A 10,860-nucleotide genomic window follows, 5' to 3' on the forward strand; every position below is an offset into this window, starting at 1 on the left:
AACACACCTACGTAGACTCAAGAACACCCTGCATCAGACATGCAGGAGCAGAGCTGGCACAAGCACACGTGCAGGCACAAAGACAGTCTCCACATTTGCAAACACATACAGACCATCTTGCAGACCTACAAACACAAATGCAGTCCAAATTCATCCCTCAAAGTTGCTCTCCTCCATTAAGCTCCTAGGCCACCTTAAACCAGGCCTGTCTTTCCCTCCTCTAAACTCTGCTTTCTAATTTCTGTCCCATTGCTTGTCCTTTAATAAGGACAGTCTTGGATTCACATGCATACCTCTGGTCTCAACGACTTGGTTGTGGGCTTTCAAAGAAATGGCAAGATCAGCAAGTGAGTCCACGGCCCTCTTCGGCAGCCCCATCCCTCGCCTATACACCCATCCCCATCCCCAGGAGTGTCCCCAGTTTACTGCAAGGTCCTGACCCCCAGCCTCTCAGCGGACACAGACCCTAAGGGAAGAATAAAGCAGACCTTTCAAAATAATGCTGGTGGGTATTACCTCCCAAAATCTTTACCTTGCCGTATGCTTACCACTATCTACCTCCAATCTGTAACCAACTACATCAATGCTATTCTAAGCAGTTACCTAACCCTGGATAGCTACACACTGAGTAATGTCTGCACCTCCACTAGTCCCACAAACATCACACACTTATGACAGTATGGGTCATCTGCACTCCAGGAACTCAGTAGCTCCTTCAGTAACACCTGCATAGTCATCAGAGCAGGATGTCCCTGGAGGGCTCAGTGTTCAGCTGGGAACCCAGGAGCACCAAGGTGCCCAGGCCGTTTGACCCTTGTTAGACAGAAAAGCCTACAGGGGCCCAGCCCACTCCAAGCCCTGTTCTGGAACTAGCCCAGCCTCTGAGCTCAAATTCCCACTATACCCCTTCCTGGCTCCTTAATGTCAAGCTGGGAGCATCTGTTGCCCTGGAACTCCCAACCAGGTAGGAGCAAATGTGCCTAGGACTGGGGGCTGAAGGGATGTGGGGATTTCCAAACTCTTGCAACAATAATACCTAGGAGTTCTACCTCAGAGCCTGGCCTAGGTGTCTCTCCTAAATAGATAGTGGACCTACTGACACTGGAGGAGAATAAGGGTGAATTAGCACACCTCTCTCCCCCTACTCCAGGATCTCAATCTAGTGAAAGGATATATTCACAAAGAACTCATCAGCAGAGATAAAGCTGAAGTCAGCCATTGTACCTCCCTAATCCACTTACCCCTCACTTCTCAACACCAGGCACCAGAACCTCTAGTATAGGACTCCTCTGCACCCCAGCCACCCTAGAGATAAACACTACTTAGGCTCTGTCAGGAGTTCACCAAGCCAAAATCTTCACCCAACAGTTGCAACTCTTGGGTGGACACTCACAACTCAGAGGTTAGCTATCCAAGCTTGTGACCCCTTCCCCAATGTCTACATCCAGCCTGGCCTGGGGACCAAGAGATGGGCTTGGTTCAGGGCTACAAGCTCCAAAATATGCACAAGGTGCTTGAGAAATTAACAAAATCAATTTTAACCTCTAGAAAAACAAGTGGTAGTGATTGTCAAGAACTGTGCAGGGGCTGGGATTTTACTTTATTTTTTAAAAGGATTTATTTATCTATTTTAGGTGGGGGAGAGAGCACAAGTTGGGGGAGGGTCAGAGGGAGAGAATCTCAAATAGACTCTGCGCTGGGCATGAACCCTGACGCAGGGCTCGATCCCATGACTCTGAGATCATGACCCCAGCCAAAATCAAGAACCAGACACCCAACCAACTGAGCCACCCAGACATCCCTAGATTTTACTCTGTTTTAAAGTTAACAAGATATCCTATTACTGCTTCATGAATGCTGGCAGAAGACACAAGACTCCTGGGTGAGATATCAAGGATTTTATTACTCACAGAACAGCCACAGCAAGAGCTTTAGCATGTTTTTGTTTTGTTTTGGTTTGGTTTTTTGTATCAGTTCCCCATGTTTATCAAATGCCTTGGGTGTAGCACAGGATGTATGACAAGTGCCTACTCATACAGTGGGCTGTGTTACAGGAGAAGAATGTTAAGGTTTGGGGTTTCACTCCTGTTATAGGAAGAAAAAGCAAGCCTGATCTTTGTCCAGGGACAAATGTTGCCTTATCTTTCAAGGTTGCTTGTAAATACAATTCTGAGAAACGGCCTGGAAAACAGTCAGTGTTCTACATTCTTGGCATACCCAGTAAAAACATTCAGGGATACGAAGAGCCCATAATAGGTTGTCTCTCTCAACCATAACTAGCAATGGTTAAAAACAAATGAATGGTGAGAAAAAAAAAAGTGCTTTCTATGTCCTGGAAGAAGTCCTAGGAGAGATACCCAGGTTAAAAAGAAAATCAATTCAGAAATACCCCACAAATTATGCTTAATGATTACCTTTTTAGCTGATAAGTAGAATTGGGGTTTTCTGTGTCCTTATCAAAGAAGAAAAGAGAGATAGAAGATATTATCATAGAGACAACATGAATGTTGAAGAATCTGTGGTAACTTGAGAAGGGCTTGAAAAAAAACCTTCAGGGGTCAGGGGCAAGTGGTGGTAAATCCCAATGCAACAAGAAAGTAGAATAGGCCCATTTTGTCAAACAAAATGGAAGAAATGAGAGCAGATGACAACCTAAACCTTTCCTTGGTACTCTTTGTGGAGAAAGTCTCTAAGGTGGCTTCTCCCACGTTCCCAACCCCTGGTGTTCATGCTTTGCGTCATCCCATCCTCTTGAGTGTGGACAGACCTGTGATTTAATTGTAATTAACAGAATGATGGAGAAAGTAATAGGATGTTACTCTTGTACTTATATTACATTATATAAAGCTGTCTTCTAGCATACTTATTCTAAGACTCTCCTTTCTGGTTTGATAAAGTGGCCTCGTTGGGAAAGTCCATGTACCCTCTAGGAACTGTAAATGGCCTTTAGATGCTGAGTGTGGCCTCCAGCTAAGAGTCAACAAGAATCCAGTGTCCTTGGTCATATGACTGCAAAGAAATGAATTCTGCCAACAACCTGAGTGAGCTTGGAAGATTCTTCCCCATTCAAGCCTCCAGATGAGAACACAGCCCAGCCAATACTTTATAGTCTTGTCAGACCATAAACAGAAGACTAAGCTGGAATTCTGACTCACAGAGACTGTGAGATCATAAATTGTGTATTATTTTAAGCCACTACATTTGTGGTAACTTGTTGCAGAGTAATAGAAAACTAATACATGGGGCGTCTGGGTGGCTCAGTCGTTAAGCATCTGCCTTCAGCTCAGGTCATGATCCCAGGGTCCTGGGATCGAGCCCCGCATCCGGCTCCCTGCTCGGCAGGAAGCCTGCTTCTCCCTCTCCCACTCCCTCTGCTTGTGTTCCCTCTCTTGTTGTGTCTTTCTCTCAAATAAATAAAATCTTAAAAAAAAAAAGAAAACTAATACACTGCTGTAGCCATGAAAGTAAAAGTGTCTGACAGTAAGGTATATGTGGGCAGCATGCAGTTTGTGTGGGTACAAGGCACACCCATTCTCTGCAGAGCACCTGCTTAAAGTTCAGTGCGATTATTTACAAGGGCAAGTGGAGTTAGGATGAAGAGGGGGCTGTTCCACAGTATGAGCTTGGGAAGAAACAGGGAAGGATAAGGCATCTAGGTAACTCCTCTCCCTCAGCTCATTCTATAAAGACACATAGCTGTGGAGAGTCTGCAGCCTTCCGAATAGGCTGGAACCATCTCATCCTACATATTAAACGTAAATTACCCTTTTGTGCCTTCATTTGATTTTTGATATGGGAATAGCAGATATCTGTGAAAGGCTCAAAGATATAACTAACAGTGATCTTGTAGACAATGGGGAGGGATGTCCCCCAGGAAGTAATAAAGTAAAAGAAATCTCTGAAAAGGGAAGTGGAGAAAACAACCCAAATCAGTAAGTTTCACAGGTAGAAATAGGAGCTCCAGATTTTCTTTTAGTTCAGGAAGGAGGAACAATCAGAATAGTTCTCATTGCTTTACACAGAACAAGTGTTGAATAAATCTTTCTTACAGAAATGCTGCAAAGATGGTTGGAGGAAGCAAAGAGTTTGAGATCACAGTGTCAGTATCCTCTCTATAGTTCAAAGTGGGCCAGAAGGGTCTGAGAAGACCAATTCTTCAGAACTTGTTTCTAGAAACAGTGTAATCATGAACTCATCATATCTACTGTGCTTCCTCAGAGATGGAACCTGATTGGTGAGTTGCAGTTAGCAGGGATGATGATAGGTAACCAATACTACAGAAAGGGGTCATTTCTTTGATCACAGGAGAGAGCTACCAAATTTGTAATTTGGCCAGTTTCCATATCATATGACATTTCTTTTGGATATATACTGAAGAGTAGAAATGCTGGGTCATATGAAAATTCTTTTTAGATTTTTGAGGAACCATGAAACATTTCCCCAGCAGCTGCATCACTTTACATTTCTACCAGCAATGTACCAGCATTCCAATTTCTCCATATCCTCCCATTATTTTCTATTTTTTGAGAATAGTGCTGGTTGGCCATTTATGTACCTTCTTTGAAGAAACATCTATTCACATCCTTTCCATTTTTGAACTGAGTGTAGTTGTTGTTGTCATTGACTTGTAGGAGTTCTTTATACATAGTAGATATTAATTGCTTACTAGATATATGATTTACAAATATTTTCTCCTATTCCATGGGTGTCCTTTCACTCTCTTCAGTGAATCTTTTGATGCACAAGTTTAAATTTTGAGGAGGTCCAATTTTTCTATTTTTTTCTTGTTGTCTGTGCTTTTGATGTTATACTTAAGAAACCATTGCCAATCCAAGGTTGTAAAGATATTTCCCTGGTTTTTTTCTAAGAGTTTTATATAATTTTACCTCTTAAACTTAAGCAAACATACATTCTTTCTTCTGCCTCTCTTTGATATCTCTTCCCAAAAAAACCCCGAAAAACAGATTTCATGATTCCAAGCTTTGTGACCTTTTTCAAATTGCTTAAAATCTCTGAGTCTCAGTTTAATTATCACTGAAGGGATAATTTCACAAGATTGTTTTAAGAGTTATATGTTTAAACATAGTATAGTGCCTAGCACACTGGAGCTCAATAATCCCATGCATTCTTCTTCCTTCAGAGGACTTTCTCTTCCAGGACCTGCCAGCATCAATTATTCCACCTGATCTTAACGGCTTGCTTGTGGATAGTCAAGCCCAGGGCCCCAAGTCTCCTATCTTTGCTTCAGAGGCCTCACTGGTCCTCCCTTCCCTTAACGCCCTTTGCTCTAACAGAAGTTCCTGCCTCCACAAAAATCCAGCTTGGAGACAACCTGGGCTACCACGGAGAATAAAATTTCTCATGGGGTGGGGGTTGGAATGGACAAAGGCAGCAGTCCCGCAGGGCCCCAGCCTCTCGACCACCTTGGAGGGACGCAATTTAGGGCACACTGAGCCCTAGAAAGGTCAAGGCCAAAGTCCTGTGGGCATATGGGGACTGACTCCTGGCCTAGATCCCGTGGCAGGCTCCTCTCCTTCCTGTCAGAGGTTCCTTCCAGTCAGTTCTAGGGCACAGTCTAAAGTATTCCTTTATACAGGGGTCCTCTGTGGGGTCCATCTCCACCGCGCCGGCTCCCGAGGCTCCGCTATGTTCTCCAATGGTCTTCCACTGAGACAACACCAGAGACCACCCTTGCCCTCCGGTACTTATACAGACGGTCTCTCTGCGGGGACAGTGCCTCCACACTGCGCCTCCCCATGGCAGCAAATGCAGAGAGAGCCCTGGGAGTCTCCATTCACACAGGGGTCCTCCTTGGGGGCGGCTCCCCGCACCGCCTCCGGGACTCTCCCAAGGGGCAGAGGCAGGGACACTTGGGGGTTTATCCCCGTACTCAAGGACTCCCTTAGGGGCGGCTCCCACACAACACCTCAGAGTCCCCAAAGGGTTGTCCGAGGCCCGAAGACCCGTCCCTTAGGGTGCCTGCCGGGTCCCCGCCGCCCCCGCCCCCGCTTACCGGGACCGTCAGGGTGCGGGACGCGGGTCCGGGACTGGCGGACTCTACACCGCGAACCCCGCGCCGCCCATGGCCGCTCGGTAGCCGGCGTGCTGGGGCCGAGCGCCGGGAGCAGGCGGCGCGGGCGGAGCAGCAGGCTGAGGCGGCAGCGGCGGCGGCGCGCGCGCCCCAAGCACACCCACCCTCCCCACCCCCCGCCCCGCGCGGCTGCGGCGCGTGCGCCCGCGCGAGACGACCTCCGCGGGCCGGTGGGCGCGCGCCCCGCCCCGCCCTCCTGCGCCTCGCGGCGCGGCCCTCTGGGCTCAGCTGGCGACCTCGCGTGGCACTGAGGCGCTGAGGGACCGCAGGAGGGCGGCGGCCGGCTCCGACGACGTGTGGGTCCGGGAGGCAGTGGGCGCCCGGGACCAGCGCCCGGCTCTGCGGGGTCTGCCGGGTCTTCTCGGCGGTCGGGCCGCCAGCGACAAGGTCAGTGCCCGCCCGGAGGAGGCGTCCCGAGAGGGGGCTCCGCGGCGGCTCTCGGCTCCCGCCCGCCGAGGCGAAGCGTCCTGCCACGCGCACCTGCCTGGGGAGGTGAGAATGACTCATCCAAGCGGCCTCGGCCCGAGCCCTTCCCTCTCTCGCCAAACCCAGGTGCCCCGTCAAGGCCTCCGGGCGGACGACCCGCGCGTTAGGGCACTCACCTTCGCAGTACCCCACTGCGGAGTGTCCAAATGAGCCGTTGCAAAGTGCTCTGCTGGCCCAGCTGTTCCTGTGCGCTGTTTTCTGCGGTTATTGGTCCTCCATCTCCAGCAGCAAAGCTGTACCTTGATAGGACCCACTCTTTGCTGCTGCAGCCTCATCCCTCAGACTATCTGAATAGCCAGCATGTAAGGAGGCCAGCAGCCCTGAGGGCTCTAACGTGCATTACACCATAACTAGGTGCTTTGAAGAAAGTGAGGGTAACAAAAAGAATGTCAGAAGTCATGAAGTCCCTAACAGCTAATTATAAAGCAGTAACTGAAGAAATACAAATGATATGCTGAAGATTTTTATTTAAATTATTTTTAAATGTTTAATATTTACATTTTTAATATACTTCATGTTTACAGATAAATTCAAAAATAAAATTCACTTCATCCTGTGGGGGATACAAAGACAAACTTATTTTGTCCTTACCATCATGAAACTTAAAAATAGGGAATATAAAGTAAGTACAGTACTATATACAGCTATCCACCTTTAAACAAGATGCCAGATAATAAACACTGTATATATATTAAGTAATTTAAATTTCACAACATCACCATAAAGTATTGTGTTTCATTGCTTAGATTATACAGATGCAGAGAGGCACAGAGAGGTTAAACCACCTGCCTAAGATCACATAGATAATCCATGGAATCTAGGTATTCTGACTACAGAGCCCATTCTTCTAATCATTTGTCTTACTGCACCACCTCCAGAACCACCTTGAGGATATGCATCATCCCACAGAAATATTTTTTTCAAGGACATTGATTATGTAAATAATATTATTAAAAGATGTGTTATAAAATTCATGATCCCATGTGAGGTATAATGTTTTATTAATGAAGTTTAGGATAATGGGTATAGAAGTGGTACTTACATATTTGTTGCTGTCCTATCAGTGCACATAAAGATTCTTGGTACTGTCTACGTACCATCTCTTTCTGTCTTTATTTCATATGCACTAATGCTGGTTAATTTTACATCTCACACGTGAGAAGAATGTAATAATAGTATTAGTACTCACAAGGCCATAACTTCTCAGAACCTGTGTGTCTTGAAATAATATAGGTCTTCTTGCCTCTCTAATTTCCTAATACTATTTTTTAAATGCTAGTTATATTATTACTTATGACACCACATCATCCATCTTGTCACCAGTGAATACTGGCTTCTAAAGCTCTCTCAAAACTTAATAGTATCAAAAAGAATAAAATATTTAGGAACAAATTTAACAAAAGAAGTATAAAACTTATACTCTGAAAACTATGAAAAATTATTGAAAAGAAATTGAAGATCTAAGTAAAGATTTTTTAAATCCCATGTTCATGAATCAGAAGACAACATTATTAAGATGGCAGTATTCTCTAGATTGATCTATAGATTCAACACAATATCTACCAGAATCCCAGCCAACTTTTTTCTTAGAAATTGATAAGCTGAGGGGCGCCTGGGTGGCTCAGTCGTTAAGCGTCTGCCTTCGGCTCAGGTCGTGATCCCAGGGTCCTGGGATCGAGCCCCACATCGGGCTCCCTGCTCGGCGGGAAGCCTGCTTCTCCCTCTCCCACTCCCCCTGCTTGTGTTCCCTCTCTCGCTGTGTCTCTCTCTGTCAAATAAATAAAATCTTTAAAAAAAAAATTGATAAGCTGATTCTAAAATTCATATGGAGGGGCGCCTGGGTGGCTCAGTTGTTAAGCATCTGCCTTCGGCTCAGGTTATGATCCCAGGGTACTAGGATCGAGCCGCACGTCGGGCTCTGTGCTCAGCAGGAAGCCTGCTTCTCCCTCTCCCACTCCCTCTGCTTTTGTTCCCTCTCTCACTGTGTCTCTCTCTGTCAAATAAATAAATAAAATCTTTAAAAAATAAATAAAAATAAAATTCATATGGAATTACAAGGGATCTTGAATAGCTAAAATAATCCTGAAAAAGAATAAAGTAGGACTCACACTTCCTAATTTGAAAATTTACTATAAAGCAACAGTGTGTTACTTTGTCAACAAGGATAGATGTATGTATCAATGAAACAAAATTGGGAGTCCAGAAATAAACCCATACATCTATGGCCAACTGATTTTCAACAAGAGTGCCAAAACTATTCAATGGGATAAGGATAGTCTCTTCAACAGATGGTGCTGGGACAACTGGATATCCACATGCAAAACAATGAAGTTATCTTACACCATATACAAAAATTAACTCAAAATGGATCAAAGACCTAAACATAAGAGTTAAAACTATGAAACTCTTAGAAGAAGACAAGGGGAAAATCTTCATGACATTAGACTTAGCAATGATTTCTTGGATATGACACCAAAAGCACAGGCAACAAAAGAAAAAACAGATAACTGGATTTCACCAAAATTAAAAACTTTTGTGCATCAAGGGACACTATCGAGATTGTGAAAATACAGCCCATGGAATGGGATAAAAATATTTACAAATCATATATTTAATAAGGAATTTGCATCTAGAATATATAAAGAACTCTTACAACTTAATAACAAAAAGACAGTCATATTCTAAATGGGCAATGGATCTGAAAGACATTTCTTCAAAGATATACATATAGCCAGAAAGTACCTGAAATGACATTCAATATCATTAGTCATCAAAGAAATGCAAATCAAAACCACCATGAGATAACACTACATACCCACTAGAATGGCTCAAATCAAAAAGTCAGATAACAAATGTTAGCAAGGATTGGAGAAATGAAACCCTTTTACACTGCTGATGATAATGTAAAATGGTGCAGCCACTTTGGAACACACACTGGCAGTTCCTCAGATTATTAAACATAGAGTTACCACATGACCCAGTAATTCCACTCTTAGGTATATTTTCAAGAGAAATGAAACATGTCCACACAGAAACTTGTACATGAATATTTATAGCAGCATTATTTATAATAGCCAAAAGGTGGAAACAACACAAATATTCATCAATGGATGAGTGGATAAGTAAAATGTGATATCTCCAAAGGAATAGTATTCAGCCATAAAAAATGAAGTACTGAGGGGCACCTGGGTGGCTCAGTAGGTTAAGCGTCTGACTTTGGCTCAGGTCATGATTTCAGGATCATGAGATCGAGCCCCGAGACAGGCTTTGCGCTCAGCAGGGAGTCTGCTTGTCCCTCTGCCCCTTCCTCCTTGTGCTCTCTCTCTCAAATAAATAAATAAAATCTTTAAAAAATTAAGTACTGAGGGGCACCTGGGTGGCTCAGTTGTTAAGCGTCTGCCTTCGGCTCAGGTCATGATCCCAGGGTCCTGGGATCGAGCCCTGCATCGGGCTTCCTGCTCCGCAGGAAGCCTGCTTCTTCCTCTTCCACTCCCCCTGCTTGTGTTCCCTCTCTCACTGTGTCTTTGTCAAATAAATAAATAAAATCTTAAAAAAAAAAATTAAGTACTGATACATGCTATGATGAACTTCAAAAACATAATAGTAGGTGAAAGAAGCCAATCACAAAAGATAACATACTCTATGGTTCTATTTATATGAAAGTCCAGAACAGGGAAATCTATAAAGATAGAAAGTAGATTAGTGGTTGCTTAGGGTTGGAGGTTGGGGAGGACATGGGGGTGATAGCTAAAAGGTATGGTGTTTCTTTTTTAGGTGATTAAAATGTTCAAAAACTATAGTAATGGTGAATATACCAAAAGCATTGAATTGCATACTTTAAGTGGTTGAATCTGGTATGTATGGTATGATATGTGAATTATATCTCAATAAAACTTTTTTTTAAAGTGCATGCATTCAGGAATAGAGAGATCTATGTTCAGATCCTAAAACTGTAATTAGAAGCTATCTGTCCTTGGAATAGGTCTTAATATCTTGATGTCTCTGAGTCCATGAGATGGGGATTAATTAAAATAATGCATATAAAACACTTAGCATGCCTAGAATAAAGTACATATCTAGTAAGTGTCAGCTATTATATTGCCCAATCTTGCAAAACTGTTCAGTTCTGGAATCCCAATTTCACAAATATTGCTATGCTATTTATATAATACTCCCTTTAAGCCTACAGCCCTGAGCACACAGTAAGAATGGTATATAGGAAGTTTGTATATTGTGTATGATGATGTGTTAGCTTAGAAATGTATACTCTCAGGGCGCCTGGG

Source organism: Phoca vitulina, unplaced genomic scaffold (genome assembly GCF_004348235.1).
Source record: "Phoca vitulina isolate PV1807 unplaced genomic scaffold, GSC_HSeal_1.0 scaffold94, whole genome shotgun sequence".
Classification (NCBI taxonomy): Eukaryota; Metazoa; Chordata; class Mammalia; order Carnivora; family Phocidae; genus Phoca; species Phoca vitulina.